General features: G+C 42.6%; 2 pseudogenes across 1 annotated transcript; one reads left to right on the top strand and one right to left on the bottom strand.

Annotated features, from left to right (window-relative positions):
* Positions 1–4,403: 4,403 nt before the first annotated feature.
* On the top strand, positions 4,404–6,219 carry LOC111664618 (uncharacterized; annotated as a pseudogene).
* Positions 6,220–8,954: 2,735 nt separating this feature from the next.
* Positions 8,955–14,310, bottom strand: LOC111664610 (serine protease HTRA3-like; annotated as a pseudogene). Its single transcript, XR_015438013.1, has 10 exons — positions 13,608–14,310; positions 13,403–13,439; positions 12,458–12,704; positions 11,770–11,964; positions 11,543–11,575; positions 10,382–10,496; positions 10,184–10,234; positions 10,021–10,069; positions 9,716–9,811; positions 8,955–9,476 (listed from the first exon to the last, which is right to left on the bottom strand). The product of XR_015438013.1 is annotated as a serine protease HTRA3-like (transcript).
* Positions 14,311–17,133: the final 2,823 nt, after the last annotated feature.

The raw sequence follows: 17,133 nt of genomic DNA, 5'->3' as shown, positions 1-17,133 counted from the left end.
AGAAGATGATGGAAGGAAGAGAAAGAATGGTAACAAACGTCATGGCTGAGAGTTTCTGGAGCGTGGGAGTGCGGGTGTATAAATAGGTCTCCGCACAGAAACGCTAACTCACACAGACGCTCACATGTCCGGACACACACACAGAGACTCCCTTTCATCCATGCTCTCTGTCACTCTCCCTGCCTCTCTCTCCCGCTTTATCTCACTCTCAGTCACGTGCTAATAATATGGGAACCTGACTGAGGAATGAGTCTGTGCAAGTGTTTATGCTTGTAAAGGTGGGAGACACCCTTTTCTCCCTTTTTGATTACAATATAAAACAACATCTCTCTTACTGGAGTATAACTACATCCCAAAGCATTAAGAAGAGAACATGGCTGACAAAGGGCTTACAGGCCGTCACATGGATCAGACCAAATCCAAGGCCAGCTTTTCACTCTTAGCATGCACAGTGCAATAGAAATACTGTATGTATATATATAATAATATAAATACCATTAATATTCATCTTATTCATTCATCTTTGGTTTTTAGATATATTTTTAGATATTATTATAGAGTTTTATTTGTTGTGGCTTTTTATCTACTCCGGGTAACACACCTCATACCACCCCACGCCAAATACCCCGAACTAATCCTTTAAAATAATGGATTTTCTATGTTTGAGAAAAAAGTATTTGGGGTAGGCCTAATGTAACATATAACATAGGTCTAGTCGTCTTTAGACATTTTAATGTGGAAAAGTTACATATTATAATTTTAAACAGTTCAGGATAATGTGCTCAATCTGGCCTCATATTTGAGAGACTTTGCATTATGCTTTTTTGCAACCAGATGTTTTTGCGTTTTCCCAGTATTTGTCTGTTTTATGCAAGATGGTGCTGTATGAGAGATGAGCTCCTTGTCAACAAGCTTCAGTAGTAGGAAAATATGAATACGAATCCCAACGGAGTACTTGTTAGTTTGGTGTTTATGTAGGAGTCATTGTAACCTGAGTGAGTGAACGAAAGACTGAGTGACCCAATGTTCCAACGGTCATTCATACTCAATCTTCCAGACCTATAAATATTTGGGAACAGATTGAGATTTATTGAAAATACAGATGTCTCAGCAGCGTTTCGACTGCCTGACTACCTTCCCCTTTGGAGTAGATCAGAGAATATTGACAACATTTTACTCCTCTTTTAATTTAAGTATTTTATCTGTTTTATTTATTCACTGGTTTACACCCCTTTGCCAAAAGGACAAGAATGGACTTCAAGGTGTTGTTAATGTCACTTCAGAAATTATTTGCAAAACACAATGATCCCTTGCACAGCTGGATACAAGTCCCATCAATGATCCCACAGGTCTTCTCTGACCACTTCAAACTGATGGCATCGGGACTTTATTTTATGTTGTTTGCATGTAAAACAAACAGATCAAACAGATTTAAAGCTATTAGACCTGTGAACACCCACAGTGTGAGAAATGGTGTCTGGTACCTTGTGCATAGTTTGATAAATGGCCTTGCACTTTTTCACATAATGCTCAGCTATCGCCTGGTCACTGCAATTCATTTGAAATTAACTGAGTTGAATTGGTCTTGTTTGACTCCACTACTGCAATCTGATCAAATTTGTACTGATATATTTCTCTGCACCAAACTGTTAACATGAAATCCCCAGACAGGAAACAGAATGATGGCCCAACCAACCAAGAGACATCAACCTTATCCTATCACTTGTGGGAAAAAGAACTGCATTGGCATTAAGTAAAAACAGTGTTGTTATTGTTTCTGCAATGTTCAAATTGTCACACCGAGCCAGATATTTATTCCAGATGTCTCACTTTCTGCTTTTAAAATTTGAAAAGCAAGATTTGTGATATTGTATCCTAAAAAGCTGCATTATTTTGTTACCTGCGAAAGAGTTATATGACCAACTGCTGCTGCAAGACATCAGCTATGATACTCTTCAGAGAGGTGATGAAACTACAGTGTAAAGAGTCAGCAAGCAAATGAAAACCTTACTGACAAAAAGCTGAATAATCAAAACAAGAGGAACCTTTTCCAGCTATAGTAAAACAGTGGTTTCCATGTGTGAGCCAGCATTACCCACAGAACTCCTGCCAGCACGGGCACAGCAGGCATTACTCTCATTAAGAGACTTAGCCAGCTCTACAGCTACAGTGTGAGGCAATTACTGTTTCTTCAAACACTGAGTAAACTGCACGGGCAGGAGGGATGATTAAGACTGGTTACACACCCACACACAATCCACAAACTTTACCAACACATACACATACAATAATGCACACACACACACACACACACACACACACACACACACACACACGCAGGCAGAGGTCACAAGAAAGATGAGGAAATGCAACTGAATTATTCAAAATCCCAAGAAATGCCTGTGTAAGAAAGAGGGAAGAGGCTGCAAACTCGATTTGCAAAGAAAGAGAGAAATAGAGACAGAGACAGAGAGAGAGAGAGAGAGAGAGAGAGTGAGAGAGAGGAGGAGAGAGAGGAGTAGAGAGCATGAGTCAGCAGTCTGCTAGAAAGAGGGAGTTGAGACAGAGGAAAGGCTCACAGGATTTTGCTATCACTGGAGCCCTGACAAAAGAATTTCTGGGCTCAGTTCACTGTGTGACTGTGTGTGCATCTGTCTCATTTCCTCGGCAGTGTGTGTCTATGAGGCCGTCCAGTTCAGTTTGGAAGATGTGTAAAACCATAAAACCACAGCAAAGCACTGACTTCAATCTGGATTGAAAGAGTTCTGCTCAACAGTTTTCCTCAGGGCCTGACAAAAAAACTGTAATCTCAGAGGAACAGTTCAACATTTTGGGAAACACAGTCACTCACTTCTTTGCCAAGAGTTTGATGAGAAGATTAATAGGCTACCACTCTCATGCACTAAGTATTGAGGTTCAGCTAGCAGACAGTTAGCCCAACCTAGCATAAAAACTGGGAACAAGGTGGAGAGCTATGCTAACTCTGCCCAAGGTTTTAAAATATATCTACCTACCAATCCCTAAACTCTCTATTTAATCTGAACAAAAACAAAAACAGTTGTAATCGATAAAATGTGTCAAATGAGGACGTGAAAACTGTGTCACAGTGTGAAAGGAGTTGCTCGTAGTAATGAACCAACACAAAATTGTCTCCTGAACCATATGTCACCGCCCTCAGTTGCCAGTATTTTCAGGTTTAAATCATGTTAAGAGTTAGCATCATGTGTTTGCAGATGTATTTTTTTAACTTTACACAGGGCCAGGTTAGCTGCTTCCTGGTATGCTAAGTTAAGCTAACTGTCTCATTGCCTATGCAGGAAGTGAATATACAGAAGTGGTATCCATCTTTTTGTCTAGCTCATGGGAAGAAAGTAAATTAGTGTATTAGTGAATTAACTATTTTCCAAAACTGTTCCTTTAAACCTTTTGAGGTTTCTTTTGACAATTTTGAGGATTTGGCTTCAGCTGCTAAATGCTACATCATGATCACTTTAACTGAAAACAGCTGGAACTGATAGCCTACAATGTGAGTGGTGAGACTGAAGTAAAACAGTAAAGTTGAGAGCTGGAAAACCAAAACAATGAGCTGACAATCTTCATAAAGTTGCGTAGAAATGAGGGGAACTGCAGTTGGGTGATAAGTAACAGTATGGAGTCATCACTAGGAATGGTTCCTTTCACATATAGTCATGTGATTACCAACAGGAGTTGGTAAAGTTCAGCCAACAGCTCAGATGTCTAATGCTACAACTCCTTTTCCTGCAATAACTCTGAGCTCACAGAATATTTCTGAAAAAAATACAATTTTAAACAAATCCCTTATGACGGATCGTCAAACATATTCACACCCAGATATATTAAATCAGAAGTTTTAGCACTTGAGGGATAGAAGCCACAAAAAGAGACACTGGAGACTCGTTTTAGTTTTGAGGAAGAAAAGCAGAATAAGGAGGTGTGAACGGGTATAGACGAGGCGTGGAAGATAAAAACTAAAAGCAGACAAAGAAAGATGAGACACACGTAGAGGGGCTGGAAACGTGAGTAAGAAAAACTTTTAGCTCCTGTGTTGGCAGGTAGTGTTTGCTGGAAAAAAGAATAAGTCAAACACTGTTTTCAAATCTTTTGTATAATCACCCCTTTCTTTCTTTGTTTGGATGGATGATGAGGACAAAGAGCGAGAGAAAGACAAAACAAGAGAGGGGTCATCCATTGTCTCACTTCAGTCCAATAAAAACTTTGAAATCACTGTGAAGAGACAAAGTATTTCCAGAGAAAAACAAGATTCACATGGAATGACTGGAATTTCAGCCCCCCCAGTAAATCTTCAAAAACTGCAAGGCCATTGGAAAACAGAAATATTTAAACAGAAATAAACAGTCTATTAAGTTAGCTGGTATAAGCACATGCATAGACAACCTACAGCTTTGCACCTGAACGTAACATAAACTCATTTATTATGTTTGTGGAGGAGGCAGAGCACAGATTCCAGGAAACTACACAACAACATCAACAACACATGGATCTACTTAGCTCTTCACCAGCGATCTGAAAGATACCGCTGCACGTCAAGGTACCAGCGATTACCTCAACACGTGGCTCTCAGCTGTGGACAAGTCAGGACTTCCTGGGAAGTTCAAGGCCTGGATCTATCAGCATGGCATCCTGCCTCGTCTCCTCTGGCCGCTGCTGATGTACGAATTCCCAATGACCATGGTGGAGGGTTTCGAGAGGAAGATCAGCTCATCCCTGCGCAGGTGGCTGGGCCTGCCACGAAGCCTAAGCAGCATTGCTTTGTTTGGGCATAACACCAAGCTGCAGTTCCCTTTCAGCAGTCTGGCAGAGGAGTTCAAGGTTTCCCGGGCCAGAGAAGTCCTGCTCTACAGAGATTCTGCTGACGGAAAAGTATCTTCAGCAGGTGTGGAGGTCAGAACAGGAAGGAAGTGGCGTGCCCAGGATGCAGTAGAGCGAGCAGAGGCGAGGCTGCGGCACAGCACCCTGGTGGGAACCGTGGCTACTGGTCGGGCTGGGCTGGGTAGCAACCCAAAACCATGCTACAGCAGAGCCAGAGGAAAGGAAAGGCGAAAGCTTATCCAGGAGGAGGTGCGCGCCGAGGTGGAGGAGGCTCGCTTCAACAGAGTGGTGGGCATGAGCAAGCAGGGGGCCTGGACCAAGTGGGAGCACATAGCTGGCCGCAAGATCACCTGGACCGAACTCTGGAAGGCGGAGCCACACCAGTTTAAGTTCTTGGTCCAATCAGTCTACAATGTCCTCCCAAGCCCTGCTAACCTGTTCACCTGGGGCCTGATAGACTAACCTGTGTGCCAGCTTTGTCAGAAAAGAGGTATCACTAGAACACATCCTCAGCTGTTGCTCAAAGGCCTTGGGAGATGGCAGGTATCGTTGGCGCCACGACCAGGTCCTGCGGGCAATAGCAGACACCATCTGCACTGGCATCAACACCAGCAAGCGGCAACACCCAACCAAGAGCACAATTGCCTTTGTCCGAGCAGGGGAGAAACCTCAACCCTCAAAGAAGACTCAGGGGGTCTGCTCACAGCAAGGGACTGGCAGCTCCTGGTTGACCTAGGGAGGCAGTTGCGATTCCCAGACATCATCGTAGCCACGACACTCCGACCAGACATGGTCTTGATGTCTGGAGCCAGCAAGCAGGTGGTGCTCCTTGAGCTAACTGTCCCCTGGGAGGACAGAATGGAGGAAGCTCAGGAGAGGAAGAAGGCAAAGTATGCAGATCTTGTGGCTGAATGCCGGAGGATGGGTGGAAGGCCCGCTGCGAGCCTATTGAGGTGGGCTGCAGGGGTTTTGCAGGCAAGTCTTTACACTGGGTCCTGGGGCTCCTTGGGATTTGTGGACTGCACAGGCGAAGAGCCATCAAAAACATCCTGGAAGCGTCTGAAAAAGCTTCACGTTGGCTCTGGTTGAAGAGGGGGGAGGCGTGGTGTAGTGCGCTACCTGGACACAAGTCAGGGGACTGATCACCCCCGGCTGGGTCGCCCGGGTGAGGGTGTCTGACTAAGACCCGAAACACCCTGTGATCCCGGGAGCGTCACTGATGATGTGGCCAGGTTGCACCTTGAGGTGTATTACAGTACAGATTTTTCCAGGTTTAATTGTCCAGTTGTGGAGACATTGCCTCTATTATACTGTACACTAAGGCTGTGTGCATGTGTATGTGTATGTGTATGTGTGTGTGTGTGTGTGTGTGTGTGTGTGTTAGATTAAAAGACATATTATTCTGTTTTCTCTTCATACATTCAGTTGCTCAGTAGTTCTGGTCAGTGAGGCTGTGAGTCATTCAGTGAGAATTGGATGCCAGACAGATGGAAGTAGTTAGTTTTTTTTTTTTTTTTTTTTTTTTTTTTTTTAATTGAGTCCAATCTGTCTACAGTTCTGCTGCTACCAGATGCCCCAGTCTGCAGCCTGTGATTACAAACTTTCTACAGCTCACAACTTCACTCTGAACTGAGTCTATCTGACTTGCCTGAGATTTGATTGTTGCCTCTTTCTGTTTTGATATATCTTCTTGGACCATATCCTGCTCTTAGTTACTCACTCCCTTGACCATATGAGAACACGCACACACGTGCACACACACACACACACACACACACACACACACACACACACACACACACACACACACACACAATTTAAAACCAGGCAGGCTTTCTTTACAGATCACCATCTCAATATTTGTATCCCTTAATAGCAGATGCTTCCACTCCATGTTAATTTATGTGGAAGATAACGTGTATGTGTGTGTGTATGCGTGTGTGTGTGTCTGTGTTTGTTTTCAAGCATCACAGAGATGATGCAGATTAGCATCCATTAAGCGCTGCTGATGGCACTCAGAATGTCATCGGGCGCTAAGGTCAATGATGACTCACAGTTTGACATTACATGGGGCATGATGATTGGGCCTTCCTATAAATGTCTGTCATACTTTATCGCTCTCTTTCTCTCTGAATGATAAAGAAAGCATCATCACCGTTTCCCCTGGGACTCGTGACGGGAGCTAAAGGTCCATTATTCCCTATGGTTGTCTCTCCCAGAGCACTAAGGTCACTGGACCCTATAACCTGGCTGCTTCTCAGCTGGAGAGTGCTGGAAGATGGGGGCAAAGTGTGGGAGGATACTTCCAGTGTTACTAGAATAGAAAATATGAATGAAAGACAAGGGCAGGGAAAATTAAAAGAGGTGATATGAAAAATGGATTTGAATGCTTCCTTTTTTCCTGTACGACATGCGCAACAAAGAAAACTAATTTGTCTGACCGAGAACATCGTTCGACTGAGGATGTTCCAAAGAAAATGATCTAACCAAAGCTCTTTCAGGAGAATTTCAACAATAAACAGAAACATCAGTGGTAAAAATCATCTGCAACACACATTACAACAAGACTTTCCTAAGCAGCAGTGAAGCTTTGGATGGAGACACACTACGCACTTGTGAATACAGTCTCCATGATAATCCTGCATGCAGCCCCAGATGTTTAACTATGCCCTCTACTTTAACTTCAAAATGATCCAGTCAGAAACCACAGCTATATATAGACTGCTGAGCATATACAGTAGTCTTATAATCTGAATCTGAGCAGTTGCCAAGTCAAGAGGACATTTTTATACCCAACACACCCTCTACTGGCCTGTTCGGGAATCATAAATTCTTTTTAATTTAAACCAGACTTGACACGGTGTGGCCTCTAGATGGTGATACAGTCATTGGTCCACGGGCTTGAACAGGGGCTCAACTCATTCACAGTGTAAACACGAAGGCCTTACGAGAGACTCATTGTATACACTGCACTTCAGATTTATCTTTAATTTTAGCATAAATCTAAATGTAGCTTAATATTTTTAGCAAAAGTGAAAGATGTTTTGATCCAGTGGGAGCTCAGTGACACAGTTTTGTCTGTATAAGGACAAACAGCTGTGTCCTCTGCTTGCTCTGCTCAAGTAGTGTGGTGCTCTGCCATGACAATATGTCTTGGCAGGACCAGAAAACAGCACAAGCACTCAAAAACTGGGTCAGCGAGACATGCACACACACGCACACGCACACGCACACGCACACGCACACACACACACACACACACACACACACACACACACACACAAACACACTCATTGTGGCTGAGACTCAGAAGAGCATGTTAAAGGAAGCCTGTGATACGATGGTAATTGGTTCACTGTGGTGGTCTCTCATTATTCTCTCAACACATTTTCCCCTTTTTTCCCAATCCATGTCCCGTCAGCTTGTCTTTTTTTTTCTTCCTTTCTTCTGTTTCTGTCTTCCAGTGTCGCAGCCAATAGTAACATGGCACAGTTGGTTTTTTCTAACAAGCAGAAAGGATTGTCTGTCTGGGTTCAGTTTATGAGCTGTGCCCAGACGAGGTTGCAGCTTTTTCTAAAGGTAATGTCATCATGGGTGGGGACAACTTTCTGTACAAATAAAGGCTGGCACTGTCCTAAGACAACATCATGTCAGGCCACCAAGAACAGAGTTTGTTCAAGTCAACTGTGTGTAATTGAATTGTACTTAATTTTACTGCAGATGCTGCCAAGCTGAGTTTTGTCATTCGTTTGAGACTGCATCTGGATTATCTAAAGCACCAGCTCAGCAGCCCCTCGAGGATTCTCTGTCCTTAACTTCAAGGTTCAGAAAATGTTATGCATGAGGATTTCCATTACCAAAACAGGAGAGGATAAAAGTGACTTTTCCAGTAACAGGACTTTGCTCTGTGTGTGTGTGTGTGTGAGTGTGTGTGTGTGTGTACTAGGTTTCGGCTTAGGTTTGTTTAAATGAAGAGAATGTCTTTCCAAGGTGGAGAGGAGGGAGGTGGGATGAGAAGACATAAACAAAAGAAGGCGAAACGACCTTTTGTTCAGAGCAGCTGCTGAACGCACTGGACAGACATATACACACAGGACAGGTCCTTCTTTGGAGGCTTTTATTCTGAAACTCTATGAGCCTCCTTCACCACAGTACAATACATTTTCCTCTACGGTACTTTGAGAAATGTAGGAAACTACTGTCTGTGATAACACACACCCAAAACTTTTCATTAAAGAAAATCTATCAAACAAAATATGCATCAGACGGGGACGGGCTGGCAGGAAATGCTCTATTCTCTTGTTTAATTAGAAATCAGAAAATATTTCACATCTCTATGTATAGCTTATTCATAATTCCTTGCAGAACATTCCCCACGGTCAGATGAAATCTTATTGCCACCGTACTGTATTGCCCAACATTGTTCACATTTAGAGCAATCCAACTGTCTCATTGTTCAGTGTACTGTAACCTGTGGGTGGATGTTGAACAGTAAGTCGTCATTGCCTCTGCGAATCTCCAGCAGGAGAGGCCGCTCGCCCTGCAGCGCCTCACGAATGTCCTCAGTGGTCTCAACTGGCTGTCCGTTAAGCTTCACTATAACATCACTTTCCAAAATCCCCCCTCTAAAACACAGAGAAGGGAAACAGTGGTCAGTGATTTGGTTCAGGGGGGTCTGAAGTGCAATATCCTTAAATAATGAATCACATTATGGATATGGACGTTACAGCAGACGAAGGAACATCAAAGTTTGGCTGGTGAATGCGAGGAATCTTCGTCTGGTTCCAAGGTTTCCTCATCGCTGCACGATGTGTGTGCGTGTGTGTGTGTGTACTTGGGTTTTTGCACGTGTGTGTGAACGTACTTCTCTGCTGCAGAGTTGGGTATAACCTGTTTCACCAACACTCCGCTGCTGACATCAGGGAAGTCTGGGTTATGACGTTTTAACTCTGCTATAAGACTGAAAAACACAAAAATGTAGATGTTAATGATAAAAACAGATAATACTCAAATTGATACTGATAAATACCATTAATGTCTTTTCAGATGTTACAAAAACTACATGCACTCAAAAAGTTCATCATCATTTACCGAAATGCTAAACTACATATGTGCTGAAATAAAATAAAATTGTGAGCTGATGTTTGAGAGTTTGTTGTTTAAACTCACTGGTCAGTGATTGTGAGCATCCTGATGCCTAAAAAACGTCTCTTCACTTCTGAAAACAGCACAAAAGCACAACCTCAATCTTCAATGAAGCAGCACCTCAGACATGTAAAGAGTCACAGGACGTCCATTCTGACCAAACACTTGCACCACCTGCAGCTCTCACCTGCATCAGACTGTGGCTCCTCTGTAAGTCTTCTCTGCTGTCGGCTCTTTTCTGTCACAACAACAACAAGAACAACTGGAGTGAGGTTTACTCAGAACTTCACAGGAGGTATTTCTAGTGCGGTGTGAGGATCTCACACAGTAAAACTCGGATTCTATCTGTTTTCATCTCTGTGCCGTTCGAGCGTTGACCCCTGACCTTTGCTGTGTTTGGTCTGTGACTCTGTGAGGAAGCGGCTGATTCTGTCCGAGGGGATGGCGAAGGCGATGCCTGCTGTCACTTTAAGAGTGTTGATTCCGATGACCTCCCCATCCTGAAAAGAAAAATTAAATAAAACAATAATCATTCAAGCTAAAAACCAAAGATATGGCAGAATTTGAGAAAAAATAGCTAAATTCACTTCATATTTACAGATTTAAATATAATTTTAATCACTACAAATATCATTAAAACTAAAATAAGTTGTGCATAATTGAACACGTTGCATACAGTATTGCTGTATACACTGCAGTGTACTGTGGTAAAAGTTATCCTGAGCTTCAGTCTGAATTTACATTTAGTTTTTACTGAACTGATTCATTTGAAGGGCTGAACACAGGCTCCTCTGAGCTGTGACTCAGCTGCTTGTAACAGGACACAGATCAGTATCAGTTCTGCTTGCAGAGCTTTTCTTCTTTTTTTAGGTTTTTGATCTCGATGCAAATTACTATAAATAAACTGCATGTTTTTATTTTCATGAACAGCTTTGTTATTGCTATCCGTTGTAGAGTAATACAACAGTAGTAGTAATAGGAAGAGGATGTGTAGTAGCAGGAGTCATGCATGACATCATTTGCCAAAAATAAAATATTTGAAACTTTTATTTTATCACCATCATATGACAAGGGTGACAATTTCCAGTCCAGCTTGTTTGTAGAGTTTTATAAACTTGGTGTCAGAAGCCCATGTTGTGTTTCTTAATATTTATTTTATTTTATTTTATTTATTTAATAGGGTCGATGGAATTTAAAATAGGTTCAATACAAAGCATGTAACTGATGAGTTGCACGGTGAGTTTATAGCTTAGCTGTCCATCATCATAAATCCACAATAAACTACAGACATGAAAGTAATAATATGCAGATGGATTATCCCATGGGTTGTGGATATTTATAAGACTGATTTATTTCGATCTGTTTGTATCATTACATAAGACTATGTAATATATCACCATAATATCCGTGCAGTAAATGTATAGATTCCTCTGTGCTCTTGAAAATAGATTTAAATGATGCTCCACATTCACTGGGTGAAGACAATGTGGAGGACCTTTAACAATTTTATTGAACCGTCCCTCACAGTCATGCAAGTACTACTCACCAAGTTAACAAGAGGTCCTCCAGAATTGCCGTACTTCACACAGATGAGAGAAATGTGAGACAGAAACAGATCAGTCACACCAATGATTCTGACTCATATGAAAAACAATCAGACAACCTAAATTCAACAAGAGCAATGTGACGAAATCTGCGTGTGCATCTGTCCGGAGCAAAAGAAATAATCAGGTCAAACACAGTGCGTGTGTGCATGAGTGTGTGTGAGCTCACGTTAATAATAGCATCAGTCTGGATGTAGTCCATGTCTGAGTCTTTGATGCCCAGCTCCTTGCCGTCTCTCTGAGCCGTGCTGACGATGCCGGTGGTGACGGTGTTCTGCAGAGCGAAGGGGCTGCCGATGGCAACCACAAACTCCCCTGGCCTCAGATCAGCTGAGCGGCCCAGAGACAGCACAGGAAGCCTCTTCTGCACCCCACACACCGAAATACCAGCACACATGAGGAAACACGGACATGTAGGCAGATTGATGTGTCAGGCGGAGAGACTCACGAGAACAGAGAGAGAAAAAAAAACACGTTAGGAATTAGGAGAGACAGAGAGAAACGAGGAAGAATTTAAAGCTTACAAAACTGTCCAAGTATTTGAGATATGGGTGTGAGAATACACACATCAGCGCTGTGTCTGTGAGTCACAGAGCTGGTGTTTATGAAAGTATTCCCACTGGCCTTATGAATGTCTAGCAGAAAACTGTCAGTACTTGGCACAGAAACATGTAAGGATGTGCGCTCCTGAACTACAGCACAGAAAGCGTTTTATACATGACAGCATTTATGGGTCAAGGAAGAAGAAACATCACATTTGTTCACATCAATTCAACCTGGAAAAAGATTAAAGGGGTGAAATTAATGGCATATTAAAAAAAAAGCAAACATAAAGGAGCCTGTGTGTGTTCTCTCACCTGAGGATTGACCTTGATTGTGGCGATGTCTGCCTTCCTGTCTACGTCTCTCACCACGGCCTCGTACGCGTCGCCATCGTGCAGCTGAACACGCAGCTGGGGCCTCCCGGTCACTGTGCCAGCCGTGGTTACCACGTGAGCGTTGGTCACGATCACACCTGAGTGGGTCACAATGAAACCAGAGCCACTGGAGAGACGCATGTGGCGACCAAACAGAGGATGTCTGGAGAGGAAAAGAAGACAGACGCTGTTGCTCTCGGTCATTTCACTGTCTGGTTAGCAAGAGCTTCCAGTGTGAAGATTTCTACGCCCTGGAGTCATGCCGGGAGAGAGAGTTTCCACCCATAACTTAGTGTGCACTTGATTTTCCACAAAAGAATAAATCATAAGAATAAAGAATTCAAGTCCACGGGTTTCTTTTCTTTTTCCCACTCTTCATACTGGTGTGTCTTTTACACAGCAATCCCTCCTACAGTGGAACATCAGTGGCAGATAAGGATAAAAGAAACAGCTCTCTCTACACAAACACGCACTCACATACACACACACACACACACACACACACACACACACACACACACACGTACACACACACACACAGACACACACACAAGGAGTAGAGTGCTACTTTGAGGTTTGTATAGAGATGTAAAATAGTTTGGAGAAAATATTTAACATCCAATATTTATCTATTTATATATCTATCTATGAGGATTAGTGACACCCTGAAGAAGGCAAATATCAGATGATGATAATTTTTTATAGTTATATTTTATGTATAGTCCTACTGTATATTCAGAATTAGCCACAGCTGTTGAATTTGTCTGTTTTAAATACTGTAAAATTCAGCGTTAGGCTAATTCAACACAAAGTGTGTTGAAATAGTCATTCCAGATATAAAATCAAATCGAACTGAGGTGTAGACGGTGTAGAATGATAGTTTACAATAATTACAGTAAAACTACAGTTGCAGCAACTTTTTCTCTGGTGGTGAATTAAACAGATAAACTAAAAGTGTTTATGCGCAAAATAAACCAAATCCTGCACCATAAACATCTGTGATGACGCTTTTTGAATTTACATGGTCATACATGTCAACCCAAACTGTATCCTTCACTAAAGACATCTAGAAAAGGCTCATCTCTTCCACCCACCACTGTTGCCCGCTGCCCAGCCAAAGCAGCAGTCCTACCTGCGCCTGAAGGTGAACAGGCTCCTTTGTGCGCTTGGCTGACCTCTGGTCTTCCCTTCTGTTGAGCTCTGCGACTGGCTGCCCTCATTTCACACACATTACCGTACGTTTTCCCGTCGCTTCCACACACTTCGTGCTCCATCTTACACCGGCAGACCCCCCTGGAGCCTCGACGCTTCCCCGCATCGAGCAGCTTGCACTCCAGGCCATCCCCGCAGGGCAGGTCGTTTTTGCGGCCGCAGGGATCTCCCTCGCGCGGCGAGCACACCAGGCAGCAGTTACAGCGGTCCGGGAGGTACCCGCCGGGACAGCTGGGGCTCGGACACAAGCTCACGTCGCACCGGGGGGCGCACTTGTCGGGGCGCACGGCTGCTGTGAGGTCGTGCGTAAAGAGAAACGCCGCTGCAAGTAGAAGTAGCTGCATGGTGGGAAACTCGTGTAAAGCAGATTTATCCTTATATCGTCATATTAAATGTTTTCTCTCCACGAACATCCAACTGCAGGGTTTCTTTGTGTTATAACCTGAAACTAAAAAATAACAGCAACCAGCCTGCACTCTGTCCTGGCTACTTCACACCTCAGATCTGTGATGCTGTTTGGAAAGTAATTAGATCTAAATGAAACTCCTTTTCTGAGCTCAGTGTAGATTGATCTCCGGACATTGCCGAGTCATCAGTGCCTGCACACTCTCACAGCCCTGTGACTGGACATCACTTAGTTTTCAGAACCCCAGAATCTTGAAGAGACTCATGAATCTGCTGTGATGATGCGCGCCACCTAGTGGAGACAAAACCGCATAACAACACCATGTAAAGAGCAGCCTGTCAGTGCAGTGTGATCGTCTGTGTCAGGCTCATGTTATTGTACTGGCTTGGTGAGTGTGGACAATAAGGACTAATGACGTCATTCGTCAGCGCAAACAAGACCTATGTCTCGAAAAATATATTAGTAACACTGCTGTGAAACATTTTTCTTGACATACATCACCAGGTCTTAAAGAATTTGTTCATTCATTTATCTTCATTACATTCATACATATGTGTATTTCTGACATTATTTCTCTTTTACAATAACCTGGCATATGCATCAATACAAAGATAAAATAGTTTTTTTTCTTTTTCATCAAGAAAAATTGCAAAGTATGTGGACTTATTATATATTTTTTTCTTTCTTTGTGAAGCACCTTATGCAGCTGGATAACTCAGTCATGAAGTCACAAACTCACTCATTCACATGTAGCCAGCTGCAGGTGAGTGCCATTTTTTCCCCCAACTGTATATTTCACAGTGTAAACTAAGCAGGAGAAGCTCCTGTGTAAATAATAAAATGAACGATGGCTGAGTTCCATTTAGCTGCTTCAGCTCCAGGGTCCTGGTGGTCCTCACTGTCACACTGTCATGACTTGCTGGGAAACTTGAATAGGGCAGAGACATTGTTTATGTTGTTAGTAATACCTCTACTTTTCTACGATGACAAGTCAAAATGGCAGCTGTGGAAAAGGCCTATTGTTCACCTCCTGCTTGTGGCTGTAAAGGGAGAATGTGAGCGGAATGACCAGCGCTCTCAGAGGAGGGGAACAGGTCAGAGATCTCAGTGCAGGAGGAACCTGGAGCCAGGGGCTGTTTCTTTAATCAGTTTTACTGGGCACAAGTAATAGCCCTGTCTTCCTCTTCCTCTTTACTACGGTGGCCCTGAGAGCTCAACGCATTGCAACTCAAAAAAAAAAACACATGCAAATAGACAAACCACAAGCCAGTTCAGAAAACAGCTTCATCACTTTGACAACACGTGCACACACCACAAACCAAGTAGCATAGATGACAACTGAAGTGTTCTCAGGGGACACTACAAAGTGACAAACCTGGCTGGGACGCCCCCGTTGTTCAGTGCTTTGTGACTTTTGAAGTTAAAAGCATTGGACAATAAGTGTGCATGGAAGTGTTATAATACATGCATTAAAGTACATCCATGCAAGTGTGTCCCAGTGTGAATAAAACACCTTGATCTGCAGGTTTAAAATGTAAAACATAAAACATTCAGTATTCTATTATCAAACAAACAGCTCTATTAATGCATCTAATCTCAAGAAAAAACTATATGAACAGCTATATCTAAACAATTACAAGAATTCAAAACACACAGCACCTATGAACCTGCCATTGCCACTGTGTGATTTTTAATGTTTGAGTCATAATCATGTAAATAATTCAAGACTATGAGTTATGGATGTTTCTAAATCAATTATAATTTAAACTACAGGCGTGTTTTATCTGAGTTTTTTAAATTATTGATGTAACAGCCTCAGAATAAACACTAACCTCTTGTCAGGTTGTTGTACAGTTGTACAGTTGACACAGACTGAAACAGTTCTCCACACGGGGGCAGTGTTAGGTAAGGCCTGTGTCAGCCTTCTGCTCAGTGCTGACACACACACACACACACACTGCTGACATTGCAACATGTCTTTTTATATTTTATTTCCTCTCCAGAGGTGTGCTTCCTCTTAGTGAGTGTGTGTATGCGTGTGTGGTTGACGCCTTAACGTAAACGGATGAGTGTGTGTGGTGACACTTTTCAGCTGTATCTCACCTCACCTTCCACTGTCGCAGTTTTGAAGGAACACACTGTAGAGGAAGTATGTGGGTGGGTGTCTTTGCATGTGTTTCACTTGCACGTGCATGTGGAGATATGTACATGAAGGCCGGTAAATAACAGGTTTCCACATACCAACATCTGCTCTGCATCATCAGTGGAACCTGCAGGATGAGCTGAGTACGTGGAAGAGGCACAACTGTGTGGAAGTGAAACTGTGTTTTAAAAGGTCATTGTTTGTCATAGTGATTCTGTGATATACAGTGACCTTAAGCTGAAGCACTTCAAGATGTGACTAGTGCTGAAATAATGTCAAGAATCGACGGCACTTTTGATTATCAATTAACCACTGAGTCGCTGGTTCCAGTGTCTCAAATTATGGGATTTCATGTCTTAATCTGTTTTGCAGATTTGACTGAATATCTGTATTCAAATCAGGCTCAGGGAAATTGCGATTGCCATTAATCAGTATTTTCTTCTATATTCTATTTTTAGATTAATTGATGATTCAAAAATATAAACCATATATCAATATTTGACAGCTGAGTTCAAGATCCAACAGGAAAACAGACAGTACTCGTCTTTCTCATAATCACATCACATGAAGTGAGTTTTCTCTTCTTCTCAGTCTGATGGTTAATCTACTGCATATTCAAATGTCAAACAAATTAGCGCCATACATAATGTACCTAGTTTGTTTTTTCAAACACACATTTTCATTTTTAAATTCCTGTATAACACAGCGGGCACAGCCTGGTTAATCTGCATTTGACTCCAACAGTTATTAATAGCTGACTTTGGCTTGAGGCATTACTGTTACTGTCATCCGTTAAACATTAAGTCTAATGGCTCCGTCACAGGTGCATGGAAACCACCCGAGTCATCTTAGCTC

The sequence above is a fragment of the Seriola lalandi genome, unplaced genomic scaffold, assembly GCF_002814215.2.
Source record: "Seriola lalandi dorsalis isolate HSWRI2012SDOR001 ecotype SW California unplaced genomic scaffold, Sedor1 jcf7180002054596, whole genome shotgun sequence".
NCBI classification, from domain to species: Eukaryota; Metazoa; Chordata; class Actinopteri; order Carangiformes; family Carangidae; genus Seriola; species Seriola lalandi.
The sequence above is the reverse complement of the archived record's forward strand: the minus strand, read 5'-3'. Positions and strand labels throughout refer to the sequence as shown.